This window comes from Tamandua tetradactyla, chromosome 2 (genome assembly GCF_023851605.1).
Source record: "Tamandua tetradactyla isolate mTamTet1 chromosome 2, mTamTet1.pri, whole genome shotgun sequence".
Classification (NCBI taxonomy): Eukaryota; Metazoa; Chordata; class Mammalia; order Pilosa; family Myrmecophagidae; genus Tamandua; species Tamandua tetradactyla.
In genome coordinates this window covers 49794340-49818083 of record NC_135328.1, presented here as the reverse complement: position 1 = coordinate 49818083, position 23744 = coordinate 49794340, and the positions used below count along the sequence as shown (strand labels likewise).

The window sequence follows — 23744 nt, the reverse complement described above, 5'->3', positions numbered from 1 at the left end:
AGGTACCATTTATTGAAGAGGCTATTCTTCCCAGGTGAGTTGGCTTGACTGCCTAATCAAAGATCAATTGTTCATAGATGAGAGGGTCTATATCTGAACACTCTATTCAATTCCATTGGTCAGTATATCTATCCTAATGCCAGTACCATGCTGTTTTGACCACTGTAGCTTTGTAATACTACTTAAAGTCAGGTAGTATGAGACCTCCGACTTCATTTTTCTTTCTCAGGATATTTTTAGCTATTCAGGGCACCCTGCCCTTCCAGATAAATTTGGTTATTGGTTTTTCTATTTCTGAAAAGTAAGTTTTTGAGATTTTAATTGGTATTGCATTGAATCTATAAATCAATTTGGGTAGAACTGACAACTCAACTATAATTAGTCTTCCAATCCATGAACACAGTATGCCCTTCCACTTATGATCATAGAAATCTTCTATGATTTCTTTCAGCAATTTCTTGTAGTTTTCTTTGTATAGGTCTTTTGCATCCTTAGTTAAATTTTTCCTAAACATTTTATTCTTTTGGTAGCAATTGTAAATGGAATTCATTTCCCCTCAGATTGTTCATTACTGGTGTACAGAAACACTACAGGGTTTTGAGTGTTGATTTTGTAACTTACCACTTTGCTGGACTCATTTATTAGCTCTAGTAGTTTTGTTGTGGATTTTTCAGGGTTTTTGAAATAAAGTATCATATCATCTGCAAACAGTGAGAGTTTTACTTCTTCCTTTCCAATTTTGATGCCCTGTATTTCTTTTTCTTGTCTAATTGCTCTGGATAGAACTTCCAACACAATGTTGAGTAACAATGGTGATAGTGGACATCCTTGTCTTGTGCCTGATCTTAGGGGGAATGTTTTCAGTTTTTCCCCATTGAGGATGATGCTAGCTGTGGGTTTTTCATATGTTCCCTTTATCATATTGAGGAAGTTCCATTCTATTCCTATCCTTTGAAGTCTTTTCAACAAGAAAGGGTGTTGAATTTTGTCAAATACCTTTTCTACATCAATCAAGATGATCATACAGTTTTTCTGCTTTGATTCACTGATATGGTGTCTTACATTAATTGATTTTCTTATGTCAAGTCAATGTTGGTTGTTCATGCCTTTCTAAGAAGTTTTCCACTTTATCTACATTATCTACTTTATTAGTATAAAGTTGTTCATAGTATCCTGTCATTACCTCCTTTATTTCTGTGGGTTCAATGGTTATGTCTCAACTTCCATTTCTGATTTTATTTATTTGCATCTTCTCTCTTTTTCTTTTTGTCAGCCTTGCTAAGGGTCCATCAATCTTGGTTTTCTCATAGAACCAACTTCTGGTTTTGTTGATTTTCTTGATTTTTTTCATGTTCTCAATTTCATTTATTTCTGCTCTAATCTTCATTATTTCTTTCCTTTTGCTTGTTTTAAGGGTTCATTTGCTATTCTTTCTCTAGTTCTTCCAAGTGGACAGTTAATTCCTTGATTTTTGCCCTTTCTTCTTTTTTGATATAGGCATTTAGAGCAATAAATTTCCCTCTTAGCACTGCCTTTGCTGCATCCCATAAATGTTGATATGTTGTGTTTTCATTTTCATTTGCCTCAAGATATTTACTGATTTCTCTTGTAATTTCTTCCTTGACCCACTGGTTGTTTAAGAGTGTGTTGTTGAGCCTCCATATATTTGTGAATTTTCTGGCACTCTGCCTATTATTGATTTCCAACTTCATTCGTTTATGATCTGAGAAAGTGTTTTGTATGATTTCAGTCTTTTAAAATTTACTGAGACTTGTTTTAGGACCCAGCATACGGTCTAAGAGAATGATCCATGAGCACTTGAGAAAAAGGTGCATCCTGCTGTTGTGGGGTGTAATGCTCTATATATGTCTGTCAAGCCTAGCTCATTTATTGTATTATTCAAATTCTCTGTTTCTTTATTGATCCTCTGTCTTGATGTTCTGTCCATTGATGAGAGTGGGGAATTGAAGTCTCCAACAATTATGATAGATGTGTCTATTTCTCTTTTCAGTGTTTTCCTCATGTATTTTGGAGCACTCTGGCTCGGTGCATAAATATTTATGATTGTTATGTCTTCTTGTTGAATTGTTCCTTTTATTAATACATAGCGGACACTTTATCTCTTTAAATTGTTTTACATTTGAAGTCTAATTTGTTGGATATTAGTATAGCTACTCCTGCTCTTTTCTGATTGTTGTTTGCATGAAATATCTTTTCACAACCTTTCACTTTTAACCTATGTTTATTCTTGGGTCTAAGATATGTTTCTTGTAGACAACATAGAGATGTGTCCTGTTTTTTAATCCATTCTGCCAGTGTATGTCTTTTGATTGGGAAGTTTAATCCATTAACATTTAGTGTTATTATTGTATGGGCAGTACTTTCTTCTACCATTTTGTCTTTTGGATTTTATATGTCATATCCATTTTTCTTCATTTTATCTTTACTGACAGTCTTCATTTCTATACTCTTTTCCACACCTCTCTCTCCTGTCTTTTCCTATCTATCTCTAGTGCTCCCTTTAGCATTTCCTGCAGAGCCAGTCTCCTGGTCACAAATCCTCTCAGTGAATTTTTGTCTGAAAATGTTTTAATTTCCCCCTCATTTTTGAAGGATGATTTTGCTGGATATAGAATTCTTGGTTGGCAGTTTTCTCTTTTAGTAACTTAAATATAGCATCCTACTGTCTTCTCGCTCCCATCGTTACTGCTGAGAAATCTACTCATAGTCTTATTGGACTTCCCTTGTAGGTGATGGATTGCTTTTCTCTTGCTGCTTTCAAGATTCTCTCTTCTTCTTTGACATCTGACACTCTGATAAGTAAGTGTCTTGGAGCACATCTATTTGGATCTATTCTCTTTGTGGTACACTGCACTCCTCGGATCTATAATTTTAAGTCTTTCATAAGAGTTGGGAAATTATCAGTGATAATTTCCTCCATTAGTCTTTCTCCTCCCTTTCTCTTCTCTTCTCCTTCTGGGACACCCACAACATGTATATTTGTGTGCTTCATGTTGTCATTCAATTCCCTAAGTCCCTGCTCATATTTTTCCATTCTTTTCCCTATATTTTCTTTTGCTTGTTGGATTTCAGGTGTCCCGTCCTCCAGTTCACTAATCCTGTCTTCTGCCTCCTGACATCTAACATTGTAGGTTTCCATTGTTTTTTTTTATCTTTTCTACTGTGCCTTTCATTCCCATTAGTTCTGCGACTAGTTTTTTCAGACTTCTGATTTCTTCTTTTTGTTCGTTCCTTGCCTTCTTTATATCACCCCTCAATTCAATGATTTGATTTTTGATGAGGTTTTCCACATCTGTTTGAACATTCTGAAGTAGGTGTTTCAACTCCTGTATCTCATTTGAATTGTTGGTTATTCCTTTGGCTGGGCCATACCTTCAATTTTCCTAATATGATTCGTTATTTTTTGCTGGCATCTAGGCATTTAATGTCCTTAATTAGTTTATTCTGGAGATTGTTTTCACTTTTTCTACCTAGGATTTTCTTGCTGGATCACTTTGTTGTCTATCTATTTTTGACATTCAGTTCAGCTTATTCTAGACCTCTAGCTTAGGTTTTGTTTAACAGATCAGAATTTTTCAGTTCTTCTTTTCTTATTTCTTGCCCTGCCTTTATGGTCCCTTTTTTACCTCCTCGGGATGGTCTACTTAGGTATTATAGACTCCAGCCAGATTTTACCAGACCAAATTGGCCTCCTATCAGGAGGAAAGAGTCACCTGCATCAGTTTTCCCTGAGGGTGAGACCCAGCAGGTTGAAAGACTTTCCTATGAAGCCTCTGGACTCTGTTTTTCCTATCCTGCCTGGTATGTGGTGCTTGTCTGCCTGAGGGTCCCACCAGCATAAGGTGATGTGGTACCTTTAACTTCAGCAGACTCTCCTGTGGTTGAAACAGAGGAGAAGTTGTACGCTGGCTTTAATCACTTCACTTTTCCAGACCATGGGGTCTGAATTTCTCAAGTGATGGATTCCACCTGAGTTGGGCCCCACCCCTCTGCTTGGGAAGGCACAGTCTCCAGAAAAACTCTCAAACAAACTTAATTCTGTCCATGCCTGGGGCAATTGAAGCCTGAGAAGCCTTGCAGCTATTTCCAAAGAATAGAAAAGCCATAGAAACACAGCCACAAAAAAGAAAAAGAAGAGTCCTTTTCAGAGCAGGACCACTTTCCTTGGGTTTGCTAATCAAGAGCTTAAGTTGGTACATGGCTCTGTGTATCTCCAGGTCCTATGTGCCCCCTTCTTTCCATCAGGGCCCAGACCCTTTCAAGTATTATGTGCTATCCGATCAAAAAAACCTCTGCTGTTTTTTTCCTTTTTTCTTTTTCTATCAGCTGTGCCCCCTCTGTGCTGGAGCAAAACCCAGCAACCTCAGCTTTTACTCAAGAGTCAGCTGTGCTGGGGGCCTATTTTTAGTAGTCTGAATTAGTTAATTAATTCCGCAATTGGAGCTTGGTTGTGCTCAGCCCCTGCTGCTAGTAAAGTCTCTTTCCTATCCCCTCTGGGAAGCAGCCTGTTGGGGAGGGGCGCTGGCTGCCACAGCTTGGGGGACTCACGGTTCTGGGTGGGATCACAGCCAGTCCAGCTTATCTAGATTGGTGTATGTTGTGTGTCCGGTCACTGACGTGACCCCAGCAGTACACGTGACATGTACTGTCCCTGGCTATTTACTAGCTGCTCTGGAGGATGAACTAAATCCCACTCCTCACTAAGCTGCCATCTAGGCCCAATCCCTCAATTTCCATTTTTGCAAGATAAGCACAATTCTTACTCTGCAAGGCTGTTTTGAGAATCAGAGCTATTACATGAAAGCCTTTAATACAGCACTTGGCACAATAATAATTGTAACACTAACAACAACAACTAATATCTCATAGCATATGTGCCAAGCATTGTGCTAAGTGCTTTTCAGGCAATAGTTCATCATTTAATTCAATAAACATTTATTGAGGGCCTGCCATTGCCAAGTACAAGGAATACTGCAGGGAACAAGATCAATGCAGTCTCTACTTTTGTGGAGCTTACTTCCTAGTGGAGGGGTCAGATATTAAACAAATAATTGCACAAATATTTGTTTAATTAAAACTGTAATGATAAGAACAAAGGAGAATTACAATTCCATATTTGAATGTATGCCATTAAATACATTTTCTAGATGCAGAAACTAAGGGGCAGAGAGGTGAGGTCACAATTGTTAAGTGGCAGAGCCAGGTTCTAAATCTCACTAAACAGTAACTATTATGACTATAATACATCTAGAGTTCAAGATGATCTTAGAAAGCCCTCATCTCCTGGGGCTCCATCTTTAGTCTGAGAGCTGGGGCTCAACATAGGCAGAAACAGAAGATTGCCTAAAAAGCAACAGTGGCTTGCTGTCCCTACATGTGCTATTGGGTCTGGCAGCCCTCTTCAGCCAGACTCAGAAGACTTGGGGGCTTGGTTCCATGAGGTCACTTAACCCTGAAAATAAGGCACTAGGAGGAAGAACTCCCAGGGCCTTCAAACATCTAATAAAGGACCTTCAGAGAAGTAATACTCCTTTTTCTGAAAATGAAAGACAGCAGGTATCACTCGTAGGTGACAATACAATTGGGATGCCTCACAGAAACCCCAGGTGTAGAGATGCAGGTCACCACAGGGACAGGGGAGTAGGTGTGCCTACTTGGCCCTGCACTGATCAGCTCTATGGCCTCTAGGAAGGGACTCTTGAGCTGACATTTTTTAAAATGGGGAGAACCAGAGTACGTCCCTTAGGCTGCATTGAGGTAACACAGACAGTGCACTTTACTCAGTGCCAGGCAAGGTGGCTGTCCTTATGTAGACACTGAAGGTCAAGATGCAATTTCCTCCAGAAGAATAGACTTCAATAATGAAACAGGGCCAGGCTTAATCAATATGGCAGAATAAGACATTTCAGGGCTTTGTCTCCCCACAGATGCTTTGAACAACTAGGAAGAACTGGCAGAAAGATCTTTCTCAAAGCTCCAGAAAACAGTTAACAAATGCCAGTACTACTGTATTTTTAGTCCTTAACTCTACTTCTTACTTCCTATAGGATATAAAAGGCAAATGCATAACATGTAATGATAAACCAATGGTTTGGAACTTATAATATGTAAACATGTAATTTGTGACAAGAACTATACAAAGGTTGGGGGTCAGAAGGGTACAGGAGCATATATACTGTTGAAGTTAAGTCGGTATCAAAGCAAATGAGATTGTTACAGATTTAGGACATTAAATTTAAGCCTCATGGTAACTACAAAGAAAATAATGAAGAATATGTAAACTCACAGATACAGAAACTAGAATACAGGCTGCCATGCAAAGGGGTCAGGGGGAATAGGAAGTTAATTTATAATGCCTGTAAAGTTTATGTTTGGGGAGATGGGAAAGATTTAGTAATGGAAGGTGGTGAGGGTACAACAATATTGTGAATGTGATTAATCCCACTGAATGGTATGCTTAGGCGTGGTTGAGATGGGAAGTCTATGTTGTGTATATGTTTCCACAATTAAAAAGAAAGAGCAACTAAAGAGACAATGACAATTAAAGGTAATACATGACCCTGGATGGGATCTAGCAAGGGAGGAGAAAAGGTTTTAAGAGACATTGTGCTGGTTTGAATCTGTTATATACTTCAGAAAAGCCATGTTCTTTTAATCCAATCTTTTGGGGTAGATCTTATTGGGTAGGACCTTTTTATTAGGTTGATCTGTGGAGATATAACCCTGCTCATTCAAGGTGGGACTTAATCCACTTACTGGATTCTTTTAAGAGCAGATGCTTGAAGAAAGAAAATGCCCTCAGCTACAGCCAGAAGGACCCAGAGGAGCTGAGAGAGCCATTCTGAAACCAGCCCAGGAGAGAAGGGCCAGAAAGCACATCACCGTGTGTTTTCCTATATGACAGAGGAACCCAGATGCCATTGGCCTGTCTTCAGTGAAGGTATCCTCACATTGATGCTTTAATTTGGACATTTTCATGGCCTTATAATTCTAACTTGTAGCTTAATAAAGCCCCTTTGTAAAAGCCAATCCGTTTCAGTGCATTTCGGCAGCATTAGCAAACCTGAAACAGACATTATCGGGACATATGAAAAAATTGGAATGTACATCGTACACTTTATATCAATGTTAATTTTTTTAACTTGACAACTGCACTTAAGGTGATTTCATAAGTGCATACCATGTTCTTAGGAATGTACATGGCAGTATTAAGTGGTCAAGAAGCATGATGTATAGAACCTACACTCAGTGTTTAGAAAATGGATTGATAAATAGATAGACAAACAGACACACATATAGATAGATGGGGAGATAGAATGATTTGGCAAGTGCAGCAAAATGCTAAAATGGGTAGATTTGAGTATAGGGGATGGCAAGAGGGATATGTTGGAGTTCTCTGTATAGGATTTGTATTATTTTGTACTGTCCTGTAAGTTTGAAAGTATTTCAAAATAAAAAGTTAAAAAGAAATAGAACCCACCTAGAGTGTGAGGGTCCCAGCTCTATTCTGTATCTTACTTTACTCACTATAATTTTCTTTAACCACTCATTTACACATGACTTTTGCAATTTTTGCCATCAAAGCACCTATATTAATTTTTACCTAAATTGTTTGCGTGAAATCATGGATTTGCTGTGATAGCCACATTAAGAGAAATACTTAGCTATTAAAGTAACAGAGGTTATTTACATGTCATGTAAAATCATGAGGGCCACAAGTAGTTCATACATACACTCCAGGAAACTCAGATTTTGTGTATTTCTGAGCTAACCATCCCTGAAGGCTACAGCACAGGGCTGCTGCTGGAGCAGGATCCAGTTGGGGCTGGTTTGGGGTGTAGTGGTTTCCCAGGGGCTCAGAAGAAATATTGGAGGGTGGACTGAGAGTCAGAGCTGGAGTGGCAGTGTGGGCTGTTGCACTTTAGGGATAGTCTTTCAGCCCACAGAGTCATGGGAGCATAGGGCCCAGAGGAGAGAAGGAGGTGGCATGGAGGCGAGGCAGAAGGTCCAGGGCTTTGGCCACCACCAACGACTTCAGGACAGAGGTCCCAGGAAGGGTCAGAGGCTGGCAGCCCCAATCCCTCCTTCACTGCTCTGGAGGCAGACCCCTCAGGGATCCAACAGGTGAGGGTGTGGCAACTACAAATGGGCTCACCTTCAAACTTCTTTCAGATATTCTCTGACCCAGAGTCCTGCCCCTACTTGGAGACCTCTACTTTGGTAATTATGGGATGCTCAGAAAAAAGGGGTTATTTTTGATGGGGCCTCTTTCTTCTCTGACTTATATTATACAACATATAGTAACATCAATTCTGATGTCTTCTAGAATTCAAATGAGACATAAACACTCCCAAGAAGAGTCTGCATTCATTACTCAGTCATTGACCAAGTAAGAGGTGTCATCAACTCTATTCATAGTTTAAACATATTTCAACTTTCTTTCTCTTAAATCTATTGAGGTAGTTTCCACACAAAAAAGAAAAAAATATCCCACCACAACAATCATTCATTCATTAAGACTTCATGTCAGGACATCAACTGAATCACGGCATAAGGGCTATGAAGAAAAGTATAAGAGTTCAGAGAACAGAATGGAAAAAGAAAAGTAATTTAATAAAGCTACTAGTTTAAAATCAATTTAAAAAGATTAAATAAATTATATCATTAAATTTAAACTAAAGTAAATGAGATTATGCCCTGCCTACATTGTTGGTATTAAAATGTTCCTTCCTCTAGGAAATAATGATGCTAGTTTCTTTTTCTTTATAAGCCATTTTAAAAAGTTGGCATCCTTGTGATAATCTTCACATTTTCTTTTTGAAGTTTCACCTGTCCACGAACTCTGAAGTTTGGGACCCACTGGCCTGAGATCACACTTGATTCTCTGGCAGTCCATCAGACTGCTGATTGGCATGGAGTGTGCCAGGTCTGGAAACCCCAAAGGATGGCTTCTGAGTGTTGAAAACAAGATGGATAGGAAATGAGGGAGCTTTGTGTCACTGCAGGTTGAAGGATCACTTTCAAGGTATTAAATGTTCTTCAAAATTTGAAAAATATTTGAAGGTTGAGAAAGTAGGAATTTCAGTTTGGCACATAAATCTAAAGCTTGAGTTCACCTATTCACTATTTCCTCAATCAAACTTTGCATAATACTTCAGTGTTGATCACCTGAATCCCAATCTCACAACCTAATGCTCTAGCACCTCTCCTTCACCAGGTGCCAGCCAGCAGGGCCCCATCTCTACCTCAATTCCAGGAGATATCTTTTCAGCTTCTACATGGGCTGCTAGATATTACTTGAGAGAAGTCACACAATGTTGCAGAATTCCTGACTTCTAACATCAGCAGAGCTATTAGCCCACTTCTCAATTCTACCCCTCCTGGGTCCTTCTCCCATTCTTGGCTGGACACTACAGCTGCACCTCCCATGATGGCTTCTGCCATCTGTCACTCCCTGTGGACTCCCTGCCTCTTAAAGGAATGACCCTGCCCTCTTATCTGTCTATACCCCACCTCCACCCTCCTTCCCTCCAGGACTACCACTGGAAAAAGGTCATCCCCTACATATATCTCTGACCTCCTGCAGGGCCCCCCACCCCATCTCCTCCAGCTGGACTCCTTAACTAACCCAATGTTTACCTATGTATCTTTAATATCTCCCTTTCAATTTTTCAAAAAGATTGTTAAAAATACTCCTTTCCTGATTTAAAAGGAAACCTATGTTCATTCTAGAGAACATAAAAAGGTATAATGAAAAAATAACTGTGTAATCCCATTATTAAGAAATAATCATTCAGGATTTAGGTGAGTTCTTCATATAAATTTATACATCTATTTATACAAGCCAAAGGCATGCTACCAGATGGTTCTGGTAGAATGTTTTGTAGGTAGAAGGCCCAGGGGATTCATTTTTCAGTGGAAGTGGAAAGGTTCCCAGCTCGGGGAGGCACTGATGCATTGTTTAAAGTGTTGGATGCCCCCACATGCCTTCAGTGAGTGCCTGGGTAGGTAGATATGGGCTGTCAGAGACCCTGCTGCCTATTCAGGATATGTCTTGCCTCGGCTCTTCCTGACTGCATAATAATCAGAGCTATCACTTTACACAAGTGACTGAATGGCTCTGGGGTTGGGAATGGACAGCCACAGTGTGCACATCTGACACCATCAGTTACTACCCAGCTTTGCTCTCTTCCCTGGCACCCCAAAGTCAACTTTTAAGGCAGGAGAAAAAATAAGAAAAGGAGAAGGAAAAGGATGGACCTTTTTGGATGGAGAAGAGGAGGTGGTCGTGACAAGGGAACTAACACTCCCTACTCTTTTCTTCCTAAAGATTCATGGCCATAATAATGCAATAATTATAAATTTAAAGTGAAAAAATGCCAAGCATTGTGATAAACAATTAGTATGTATCATCTTGGTGTTCCCCAAAGTGTGGGACACATTCCACTGAGATGATTGTGGGTAGTACAGGGATGGATCTTCATATCTATTTTACTGTATAGAAACACTGTAGTCCACCAAATCCTTGATAGCACAGATATGAATAAAATAGATTTAAGAGAAAAATTGATGATTACACTCAAAATTTGGGAAAACATTGTACTGTCTTACTGAATTCTCACAGTAGCTACATGAGGGGAAAAGCAATAATCTCTGTTCTTCACAGAAGGAGGCTGAAGCACTCAGCATAGAATCATCTCTGTTTAGCACAGAAGGAGGGAATTGCCCTGGAGAGTAGCAACTAGGATTAGAACTTGTGTCTGTCTGATGCCAGAGCCTGGGCATTTAACTTATCCATGTTCCAAGCTGAAGAAAGTTCTGTTTCTCTCCCCTTTGTCTTTGCTCTATTGACCCACTGACTCCCACCCTACCTGTTACTCACACATGGCCCAGGGCAGATTCTCTACCCTCTGCTCCTCAGAAGGGTCATGCCACTGGCTATCTGAATTTGAGATCAGTCTTCCCACAAGTCTCCATTATCAATCCTGTCCAAGTGGGCATCTCTGGCCAGCACAGCCAGGCACACAGAGGGTTGAGTTCAGGAGTGTTTATGTAATTGTTGAATAGAGTGAGATGGATGATATGGGACAGTCTACTGAGGATACAGCAATCACAGCTTCCTGAGGCCTCACTAGTCCTCATTAGATCTGCGGATGGCAGGTCTGGTGATTTCCTCTAGCTACAGGTCACACCAACAGCCTCCTGGGGTGGGGATATAGGGTGGCTTGTCAACTCTTGCCTTGTCAAGCCTGGCGTGTGCCAGCACAGGACAGCATGACCCACCTTCTGGCCAAAACTTACTTTGAGGCAGCGCAAGCCCAGGCAATGTACTGCTGACCTTGAGGTCTGGATTCATCTCTCACAGAAGGGGCAGAGAACTATCACCTTTGCTTTCCTTTCATAAACAAATAGTTACTCTTGGCTATTTAGAAGCTCTAACTAGCTATAAGTTGGTTTTTAACAAATGGGTAAGACATTTATTTTTACTTAATATATGCAGCATGCTTCACGAGACAATATATAACAGTAAAGAAGTGAAGATCAGAGTCAATTCTAAGAGGAAGACCTCACTCTAAGTGACACTGAGAAAGCCTTTGGACTTTTCTGGGCCTATTCTACACAATGGGGATTAGAATCATTGTCATTGAACCCAAGTCAAGGAGTGAGAGGCAGGAAGGACTGAGATAACAAAGAACACTTCATTTTATGAAGCACAGAAAAATGGAAAACTTTAGAGTAAGACACAGCTGCCATTAGATTTACAGGGGTTTTCAAAACACAGAATTAAGAAGAGGTAATGAAAAGGGTCTTGGAGGGGGAAAGGAATGCAGACCATTGGCTCAGAGCATCCTCAAGGCTGCATTCAGCTCTGGTAGAGAATTCTAGCACAGTCCAGGCACATGGTGGCTGTATTTGTTGAGTGGGTGGTGTTCTCTTAATTTCCAGAGTCTATGGTCTGCTACTTATTAATGAGATGTTTTGAATGCAGATTTAAATTGCTTTCAGTTCAGAAAGCAAAAGAGGCAACGGGCCTTTAGAAAAATAAAAAGAGGAGAGACCCCTCTGTGTATAGAGGGAGTGGGCGGCTCTCCCATCCTGGTGGGACAGGAGCTGGCCCCTGTCTCTGGGCGCCAACCCGAGCTGGATGATGGCTGTGAATACTTTCTTTCTTAAGTGAAGCTCCTCTCTGTGTGTGCTGAATCACAGCATTCACGAGGGGAGGGGGGAAAGAGGACAAGAGCATTTACTAAGAGGATACTAGTCATTAGCGGGCGCAGCCCAGGGGCGGGCTGAGGGAAGACCTGGCTGGGCCAAAACTTAAACAGAAAAGGAACACAAAACAGGCTCAGGCCATCCCTCTGACCCCCACAGTGGGTACTGGGGGGCCCCCAGATGAACAATCTGACCACAGACCTCGGTGGGGCAGAAACCAAGCCCAAAATAGGCTGAGCATCTGGGACGTCAGCTGGGATTCGCCCCTTCCAGCAAGTCACAGCTCAAGCATTCTGTTTACCAAATGCTTCTGCACACAGAGAAACCAGGACAGTCTGGGTTCCATGTTAAAGGGACAGCGAAGTTCCCTCAGGGTGGATTTTGAGGTACTGAAAACTTCTTTGACAATGCCAGGAAGTAGGGTCAAGGCCTGGGGCTACCCAGAGGGTGCTTGGCAGAAAGAAAGGCAATGCCAGGCCCAGTACTGGGCAGCAGAGCAGGGGCTCATTTCAGTCCCAGCCTGGCAGGTAGCAGAAGAGGGTGACGTTTGCAGGCAAAGGCAAGCCCTGTGGAGTGAGACGCCACCTAGGCACGCTCTCGAGCTCGTGAGAGTAAGTAAAACGAGCTGATTCCATCAACTTGGCGCTGAAGACGGAGCTGCTCTTCCAAGAGCTGCCAAGGAAGAGCGGGTTTCCAGCAGTAGAAGCCTGAGGGTGTTTCTTTACTCAGGAACAACTCTCATGATAGGCTGTTCTTCTCTCCCTTGGGGTAGTGAGGTTCAGGGAGAAAAAAGACACCCTCCCACCCCAACACATACACACACACACCATGTGCTATGCCTTCTTCTCCATGTACTCCTTCTCCCCCTCATGGGGCCAACCAAACTGCTCTTGCTACAGGCTCCATCCCTGTCCCTCTGCAGATGTGGGATGGGATAATATCACTGCTTTAGGCCAGTAATGTAGCTAAGCAGCCAACATGAATTACATCTTTAACAGTCATAAGAACTCTATGAGGTTGGTGCTTTTTTATCCCCATTTTTAAGATAAGAACACTGAGGCACAGACAGGCAAGTGAATTAGTAAAGGTCATATAGCTAGTAAATGCTGGAGCCCATACCAGTACACTAAACTGCCTAGTACTATGATGATGATGAAGAAAAAATAAAGCACTTACTGGGCGCTTTGGATACCATATAGCATTCAATTCTCATGACAGCACTATGAAATACAGGTATTTTTTTATGGGGAAAATAAAAACACAAAGTGCAAGTTACATAGCCAAGGCCATCCATCCAGGAAGGACAGGCCAAGGTTCAGACCCAGGTCTCTCTGACTCTAGCACCTGCTCATTGAGCACCAGGCCTTTCACTTATCCCATCCAATGCTGACTGAGTACCTATGGCTATGTGTCAGGCACTGTGCTGGCACTGGAGACCCAGAGGTGATGAAGTAACCTACTCTACCCCTATGGTGGTGGCAGTGGGGGAACAGGATGAGGAAGCTGAATTAATCATGCAATCACATAAACATACCTAAAATTCCAATCATGAAGCAAAAGTATACCTAGTATGATGCTTCAGAAGGCTTTAATTTTTTTGTAGATAATTTACAGAAGTAATTTCTGTAAGATGATTTATTATCTTTTTCATGCATCTTTTATTTCTTATTATCCTTTCCAATTTGGATGCTATTTACTTTTATGTATGCATGTATCTGTCTAAATGTTCTGTCTGTAACTTATAATATAATGTTGAACAGCACTGGTGAAAGTAGGCATTCTTGTCCTGTTCCTGATTTTGGGTGAAAAGCTTTCAGTTTTCACCATTGGGTGTAATGTTACCTGTGGGTTTTTCATTTATGCCCTTTATCATGCTAAGGATGTTTCTTTCTGTTCCTAGTTTTCTGAGTATTTTTATGAAGAAGAGATGCTGGATCTGCTCAAATGCCTTTTCTGCCTCAATTGAAATGATCATGTGGATTGTCCCTTTCATTCTATTAAAGTGGTGTATTACATTAATTGATTTTCTTATGTTGAATCACCCTACGAATCTGGGCTAAATCCTAGGAACACTTGTTCATGGTGTCTAACTATTTTAATGTGCTTTTGGGTTTGGTTTCATGGTATATTGTTGAGGATTTCTGCATCTATATTCACAGGGGATATGGGTCTGTAATTTTCTTGTGGTATCTTTATCTGGCTTTGGTATTAGGGTGATGTTAGCCACATAGAGTGAGTTAGGAAGTGCTTCCTCCTTTTCAATTTTTTTGGAAGAATTTGAGCAAGATTGGTGTTAATTCTTCTTGGAATATTTGGTAAAATTCCCCAGCGAAGCCATTATGTTCCTGGGCTCTTCTTCGCTGGGAGGTTTTTAGTTGCTGATTCCATCTCTTTACTTGTTACTGGTCTCTTCCATTTCTTCTTGAGTCAGTGTAGGTTGTTTGTGTGTATTTCTATATATTTGTCAACTTGGTGGTGTACAGTTCTTCATAATAGCTTCTTAAAATCCTTTTTATTTCTGCAGAGTCAGTAGTAATGATTTGTTTCATTCTGATTTTATTTATTTGTGTTTTCTGATTTTTTCTTTATTATTCAGCAATCATACTCATTTTTTAAACCTTATCTTCTATGTATAAATCCACCAACACCTTTGATCTTTCTTCTACTCTTTAGGGATATTTGGGCTATACCCATTCTAACTTTTTCATGTTGGGAGGGGCTTTTGATAATGTGGGATAGGGGGCTGGAACTACTTCATGTTCTGGAGAGGCTGGCCCTCTGTATTTCAGGACTTACTTGGTCCAGGGACCTATCTGGAGGTTGCAGGTTTCTGGAATGATACCCTAGTGCATGGAACATTTGTAGAATCTTATATAATGCCCTAGGTGTTCTTTAGGATTGGCTGGAATGGTTTTGGTTTGGGGTTTGGCAAGTTATGGTGGATAGCAATGTCTAACTGAAGTTTGCATAAGAGTGACCTCCAGAGCAGCCTCTCAACTCTATTTGAAGTCTTTCAGTCACTGATACCTTATTTGCTATACTTTTTTCCCCCCTTTTGGTCAGGATGGCATTGTTGATCCCATGGTGCCAGGGCCAGACTCATCCCTGGTAGTTATCTCCCATGCTGCCAGGGAGACTTTAACTGCTGATGTCATGTTCCACATAGTGGGGGAGGGCACTGATTTCACTTGCAGAGCTGGGCTTAGAGAGAGAGAGGGGCCACATCTGAGGAACAAAAGAGGTCCCCTAGAAGTAATTCTTAGGCATGCCTATAGGTAGGCTAATCTTCTCTGCTACACACATAAGGTTCACAAGAGCAAGTCTCAAGATCAAGGGCTTGGCCTATTGATTTAGGTGTCCCTAATGTTTGACACAGTATCAGGGATTTCCCTGGTGGTAAAGTTTAAATGTTCCATATTTTCTCTCCCACCCCTCAAGGGACTTTGTCAATACCTTTTGATTATCTGCTTAATATACTCTGGGATGTATCCAGGCATTACATTAAACTATACAGGATTAAAGGCCCTCATTTTTATTCCGGACTCCCTGTGTTTGGATTGTTTAAATGATCTAACCAAACAGGTTGAGTTAGATTTTGTACTGCAGAAGATTTAAGTTATGGACAAAATAAACTTTTCTTCCTTTGGTCTAAAAGAGTAGATGAGGTTCTAAAATATAGACAATGTTTTCCTTACCCCTGTATTCTGAATCACTTAATCCTGAACTGATCAGCTTAATTCTTAACTCTAAATTTAAGGTTATACATATATAAAACAGCCTCTCAAATCCAGAAATAATAATTACCACTCTAGGCTAAATGTGACTGCTATAAGAGCTTACAATCTAGGCTCCTGTTTTCTTATAAGTATTTTCTGCATCAGACCATGTAATAATTGCTCTTCTGTTTCTGGCTTATTTTGCCTCACCCAATGTCCTACAGGTTCATTCACAATGTCGCATGCCTCACAACTTTGACGTGAGCAGCACAATATTTGATCATATGTATACACCATGGATCACCAATCTACTTCTCCATCAGTGCATCCTTCAGCCACCTCCATTCATTAGGCATCATGTATAATGTCCAAAATCAACAGTCCATCAACATTCTCAATTTTAGATGATTTCATTGTTCCCAAGAGAAAGAAGTAGAAAACAAACTTCTCCTAATTCTTGTCCTTCCCCCCATTATTTGCCTCTGGCGTTGCCGTGGTACTGTTGATGTTTTCCTTTTAAACATAGCCCATAGCATGCAATAGCAGTTTCCCCCACTATATCCCAAACTTATACATTCTTTGTACAAGATTCATACTGTTGAAGGAGTTCATGCAAGAACTTATTTATATTTGTAGTGTTAATAGGTGGTACATGTGGGTCTATACAATCCCTTTCAATCATGTTTACCTTCAATATGGTCATATTACTTATAGACCCACTACTGAACCGCCTTCACTTCTATCTATCCCCTTACATTTGGAGTTCAACCTCATTAGCTAACTGTTCACCCATCTCTAGCTTCCGTGTATCTCTAGATTCCCTGTATTCTGTATTATAAGCCTCTGATTTTATCTTTACCAGGGTCATAAAAGTGGAATCAAACAGTATCTATCCTTCTATGTCTGGCTTATTTCACTCAGCATTACATCCTCAAGGCTTATCCATCTTGTCATGTGCTTCAGGACATCATTTCATCTTACTGCTCCATCATGTTTCATCATATTTTGTTAATCCACTTGTTTGTTGATTATTTGCATCTTTTGATGATTGTGAATAATGCTGCTATGAACATTGGTGTGCATCAGAAGAATTTTTAGCTTAAAGTCTATTTTAGCTGATATTAGTATAGCTAAACCAACTCTCTTCTGGTTACTATTTGCATGGTATATATCTTTTATCTATTCACTTTTAATCTACCTGTGACTTTGAATTTTAAAGTGAGTCTCTTGAAGCATCATGTGGTTGGGCTGTGCTTTTTTAAAATTCATTCTGACAATCTCTGCTTTTTGAATGGGCATTTAATCCATTTACATTTAAGGCAACTACTGATAATCTAGAGTTTTCTTCTGCCATTTTGCTATTTGGTGTTTGCAAGTGTTATACATTTTATGTCCTTCAATTCTTCTATTAATTCCTACTTCCATATTTATTTGATTTTTTGTAGTGTATCATTTTGAGTGCCTTCTCATTTTCTTCTGTATATATCATACAGATATTTTCTTTGTGGTTACCATGGGGCTTAAACTTAACATCCTAAATCCATAACAATCATGTCTGATTTGATACCAACTTAAATTGATTTCATATCAACTTAACTTCAGGAGTACACAGAAACACTGTTTCTATATCCCTCTGTCCCCCACATCTTTGTGCTGCACTTATTGCAAATTATATTTTATATATGTCCAAAACCATACATCATAAATTTTTATGCATTTGCATTTTAGATCCCGTAAGCAGAAAATGGAGTTACATATAAAAATACAGTAACATAGTACTAGCATTTATAATTATTCATATGTTAGCCTTTACCAGAGGCCTTTGTTTCTTTATGCTGCTTCAATCCATGTCTAGTGTTCTTTCCTTTCAGTCTGAAGAAATTGCTTTAGCATTCCATGTAGTGTAGGTTTAGTGGTGATAAAATCTTTCAGCTTTTGTTTATTTAGGAATGTCTTAATCTCTCCCTCATTTTTGAAAGATAGTCTTGTTTGATACAAAATTGTTGGTTGACAAATGTTTTCTTTCAGTATTTTGTCCCACTGCTTTTTGCCTTCATGGTTTCTGATGAGGAATCAGAACTTAATCTAATTGGGACTACCTTGTACATAACATGCTGATTTTTCTCTTGCAGCTTTCAGAACTCTCTCCTTGTCCGTGGAATACTACAGTTTGACTACTATGTTGTCTGGGATGGTCCTCTTCAAATTCATCCTATTTGGGGTTTGCTGAAATTTTTGAATGTGTATATTCACATCTTTCATTAAATCTGGGGAGTTTTCCTCCATTATATCTCTGAATATTCCTTCAGTCCTTTTCTCTCTTCTTCTTCTTCTGGGACTTCCATAACATATATATTGGTATGCCTGATGGTGTCAACAGGAGTCTTAGGCTGTGTTCACTTTTTTTCATTCTTTTTACCCTCTCTGCTGCTCAGCCTGAATCATTTCAACGGTCTTGTCTTCAAGTTCATTGAGTCTCTCTTCTACCAGCTCCAACATGCTGCTGAAACTCTCAAGGGAAATTTTCATTTCAGTTATTGTGGCCTCCAAATTCAGTATTTCTGTTTGATTTCTTTTTAAAATTTTAATCTCTTTATTGAGATTCTTATATTGGTCACAAGTTATCTTCCTGATACCTTTTGGTTCTTTTTCCAGGCTTTCATTTATCTCCTTAAGCATATTAAGGATCATATTTCAAAAGTCTTTGTCTAGTATATCCAAAGTCTGGTCTTTTTTGTTGGTGATTTCAGGATTTTTGTCTAGTTCCTTTGTATGGACAATCATTTCCTTTTTGTTTGTTTTTCTTGTAATCTTTTGCAGCATAGTATAAACATTTTAATATTTTGAAGTGATTTAGTCCCTGTGATAGGTTCAGGTGTCAACTTGGCTAGGTGATGATTCCCCATTGTTCTGCTGCTGTGGACCTAAAGCATCAGCATTCATTAGCATTCATCTATGAAATTCATCTATGGCTGATTACATCTGTAGTCAGCTAAGGGCAGTGCCTTCTGTAATGGGTGATGTTTAATTCATTAGTTTGAGACTTAAAAGAGAGAGGTCAGAAGAGAGCTCAGCAGCTCAGCATATCTCATCTCACACTTGGAGCTCAGACTCAGACATTTTGAGATGCAGAAAGAAATCAACCTGGGGAAAACCATTTGAATCCAGTAGCCAGGAGGGAAGCCCAGCAGACATTCACCTTCTGCCTTCCCAAATGACAGAGAAAGCCAAAGGAAAGCCAGCTGCCTTTCCTCTGAAGAACCATAAATTTGTAAATAAATCCCCTTATTAAAAGCCAATCCATCTCTGATGTGCTGCATTCTGGCAGCTTTTGCAAACTAAAACAGTCCCTGAGCTTTCTAGTCCTTAAATTCGTATCCAATAGTGATATGACAGAGATTTCCTTGAGTGCCAGGAGGTAACAACATCAAAAATATCCAATGCAAAAGTACACCTTTCATTGTATGCAATTGGTCTCCTTTGGTTTGTGCTCTCACCTTCTATCAAGAACATTAGCCTGAGGTGAAAGTAAAAGTGAAGGGCCTCTTCTGTGTTTTTTTTTTTTTTTTTTTTTTTTTTGAGCCTATGTCCTGTCTCACAGCTTGTGCTTGCTCATGGCCTTAGGAATTCCCTTGTTTACAGGAATTCAAATGTCCCCTCTATTTCCTATGAAATAGATTTTCTCCTTGTCCTGGGTATTTTACTGTATGCCCTAAAGCAGATACAGTGCCCCAGGCCACTTTGATTTAGTTATTTTTTTATATTGCTTAGCTGTCTGCAAGCTGTGAGAACACAGCCTGCCTACACATCACTGTGGGGAAGGGGTCAGCAAGGACACCATGAATAGCTGCCATTTTTAAAAGCTGTATTTTCTTGATTCAGTTTTTCCCAGTTACTGAAACACTTTATTTTCCAGAGTTATAATGAGGAGGATGGCTCTTGTTTGCTAATTTTTCAAAGATTCTGTGAGGGAATGGCACCTTAGAGTATCTCATGCCATTCCACCATCTTGGTCAACTGGACTGGGTTCCCAACTACTCTTATTTATAAATAATTATATCTGATTTGTGAAACTTCAACAAGTAAGAAGCAACAAACCAAGAGACGGATGAGGGACAAGGAAGGGAAGATGATTGCTGCCATGGAAGAAAGATCTAGAAAAGTAACAAGCACAGCTGCCCGGGGTTTACAAGGTTTGAGTAAACAGTGCCCTCCACCTAGTCAGCCTGGGGTTAAGTTAGTTTATTCAAGACAACTGAATCACCAAGATGTTCTAGTTTGCTAACTGCAGGAATGCAATATACCAGAAATGAAATGGCTTTTAAAAAGGGGAATTTAATAACTTGTAAGTTTACAGTTCTAAGGTTGTGAAATTGCCCAAATTAAAACAAGTCTATAGAGATGTCCAATCTAAGGCATCCAGGGAAAGATACCTCAGTTCAAGAAGGCCAATGGTGTTCAGTGTTTCTCTGTCAGCTAGAAGGGCCTGTGGTAAAGTCTGCTAGCTTTCTCTTCTGGCTTCTTGTTTCATGAAGCTCCACAGGAGGCGTTTTCCTTCTTCATCTCCAAAAGTCGCTGGCTGGTAGGCTCTCTGCTTCATGGTTTTGCAGCATTCTGAAGCTTTCTCTAAAATGCTTCCTCTTTTAAAGGATTCCAGATAAGTTGTTCTTTGACCAAGGACTGTTAGTGGTAAGGCTCTGTGGGAGTGCTTCTAGGAACAGTGAAGGATATGAAAACCAAAAAGGGAAAACTAAAGGAGGGCTGTCTGGAGAGATAAAAAAAATGACTGATGATCTTCAGAGGACCTATGTGTTGGAAATTCAAGAAAATGGGGCTCCAAGTTACTAATGGAAAGGAGAGAGCATTTATTGAGCACCCACTATATACCAGACATTGCATTAGGACATTTGTACTTATGTTAATTCTTATTCCTCCCAGCCATCTGGTAAGTTGGCATTAATAGTCCTGATTTTTAAATGAGGAAACTGAGTCAGAGAGAATAGGTAAATATCACAAGTCTCATAGTCAATAAGTGGTACAGGTGGAGCTCAAACAGTGACCTGGCTGATTTGCATTACAACACATAGACAGCCATGGTCTATATATCACTTCTTAGCTATGTGTCCTTGGGCAACTACTCTTTAAATCTTCTTTTTTTTCTCACCTCTAAAAGGAGAAAAATGATGATTCTTATCATTTGGAGTTGTGGGAATAAATGAGATAATTCATGTTAACACAGCCCAGTGCCTGGCACCAAATAAGTGCTCAACCAGTGATCTCTCTATTATTATTATTTCTCATAACGTTCCCTTCCATCTCTGCCTCCAAGGATCCAAGCTCAAACCTCCTCCTCAAGCCACTTATGAAAAGGAACTCCAGTGAAACTCCAGGCACACTTGGTTTAGGTACTAGCTATAGAATCTTTGGGAACGGCAGCTCCCTGTGGGTTCACCAAGAAAAAGGAAATGTTACATTTAAAAATGAATGTTTAATATCTGTCTCCACAGATATTACAAACATGGCTTTGTTCTCACAGAACTCATAGTCAAGGAGAGTACAAATCTACAAGCAAACAAGCTCAGTGATGTATTAGAGATGAGGGAGCAAGGATGGATATCTTAGAATTCTTTAACACCTTAGAAGCAACCCCCTATAAGCACCAATACTTCTGCAAGGAAATGTATAAATGTTGACATTAAGCAGGATAAGGACTATACATAGCCCTCATATCAGTTTAAGTCAGACTTTGCCACTAAATAAGTTTGTGCCAAACTTTTGAAAAAAGGCTTGCTGTTTTTTAGAGCATTTTGGATTTTGAATTGTGGCTAAGAGATGTGGACTTATAGTCAAGGCAGAGTTCTCCATTAGGCACAGGACCCAGGGCCCACAATATTTTCAGGAGTCCACACAAATGTTTTTAAAAAATAAACTTTTAGGTAAAAATTGTATTGATATATAATAATAAGATTCTTGTCTTTATACCAATTCAGTCACAAAAGATGCGGAGAAGATTCAGTGAAATGATGAAATATAAGGAACAGCAGAATTCCTGGTATGGAGCAATTACTCAAAAAATGATGACAATAATAATAATGTCAATATTTTCAGAGCCTCATTTGCCTCATGTATAAAATGGAATGATCTTTGCCTTCCTAATTTCCAGGCCTGCTGACAGGTTCAAGGCAGATAGCAAATGCCAAAGCACTTTAGGATGACCCACTGGGAGAGGAGAGGAGCTAATACTGAGAACATTATCATCATCCGCCTATGCTTTCCAGGAATATGAACAGATGTCCTTTGCCTTCCCAGACCTCCACCCATACCCATACGTGACAGGATGCCCAAAATGACTCAATACCGGTGCTGCCTTCCTTCCTATACCTCTCTGACAGATGGAAGAATGGGGAAGGAGAGAAGGGCAGGGTCAGGTGGGGGCACCTAGGAGACATATCAATGGAGCACAGAGTTACATGGAGATGCCCATAACCAGCATAGAAACAGGGCCTCAGGGAGGCCCTCAGAAGTCTAGATTCAGCCTTACAATGTCAGGACAGCTGCCTTTTTCCCCCTGTCTTCTCTCCTCTACCCGTATCCAGCCCCCAAATGGCACTACTTGTTACCCCTGTCTCCAAGTCCTTGTTAATTTTAGAGGAATCCTGTTTTACTGAGTTAGGGGACTACTGAGGGAGGGGACACAGAGCCTGTGACTAGGTCTGACCCTGATTTTCTGGAGCCCTCACACACTGTCTCTCTCTGGCTCTAATTAATGCTCCCACTGTTCTTCCCCCCAGGGGTGGTCCTCTTCCTCCTATGCGCCCTATCTCAGCTGCTTAAGTCAGACATAGATGGCTATTCCTGACTCTTCTCTTGCCCCTGATCAATCCAAGTGCTACCATCACTACAGAATCCATGTCCCACTGCCAGGCTCTGGTTCAGCTATAACTCCAGCTTTTCCCACTCAAATCCATTCTCCATTCTAGCTGTGGACAACTATGGACACATTACTTCCCTGTTTTGATTTCTTCTATGGCTCCTGCTTCCCTCAAGAGAAAGGCCATTTCCTTGGCATAGTCTACAAGGCCCTGCATAATTGATCCCTACTGACCTCTATGACCTTGCATGCCCACTTCACACTTTACACTCCAGTCTCTCTGAGCCCTCTTCTCTTGGACCTATCTCATGCCTTCTCCTGGAAAACTCCTTCATATATACCTGCTTTACTTGGCTACCTCCTGTGCATCTTCTAAGAAGTCTTCCCCAGTATGCAGACCAGATGCCCCTCAGCAATCACAGAAGGCACCCAGTTGACTATTAATTTATCTAAGTATCAGACATAGGCTTGACTCCCCTCATGTTCCCAGACCAAGCACAGGCTGGGTCCAAAGAAGTCCTTGTCTGACTTTATGAGGGAAACAATGAATTAGGAACCCTATAACGTACCACAGAAAGAGGACTTTTTAAAGTCATTCAACAAACATTTATTATGTACTTCTATGTGCTAGGCCTTGAGTGAGATTTCAGGACAGAACCCAAAACAAAAGAGTACAGGCTTTACCCTTGGACCTCCCTGTTGATACTGGCCTACCTCCCTGCCAGCACAACTGCTAGCCAGTACCATCACCTCTACCTGATGACCCCATCCTGGTCTCATGCCTGGGAAGCCTACTTAGTCTCTTGTCAGAAGCTTTGCTTTCTCTGCTCAGCTGCATTCCTGGACCCCATGAAAGATAAGCCACATCAGCAAGAGCTGGGCTACTGCTTGAGATGAGTATTTTGGCAGGTATCTATGTAAGG

General features: G+C 40.4%; 1 protein-coding gene and 1 long non-coding RNA gene across 22 annotated transcripts in view; one reads left to right on the top strand and one right to left on the bottom strand.

The window, feature by feature from the left end:
• The window catches only part of RALGPS1 (Ral GEF with PH domain and SH3 binding motif 1), a 617170-nt gene that overhangs the window by 119686 nt on the left and 473740 nt on the right, over positions 1–23744 (bottom strand). The window lies entirely within an intron of this gene.
• On the top strand, positions 5273–22010 carry LOC143670520 (uncharacterized). Its single transcript, XR_013169387.1, has 4 exons — positions 5273–5577; positions 6797–6961; positions 8845–9046; positions 21941–22010. It is a non-coding gene; the product is annotated as an uncharacterized LOC143670520 (long non-coding RNA).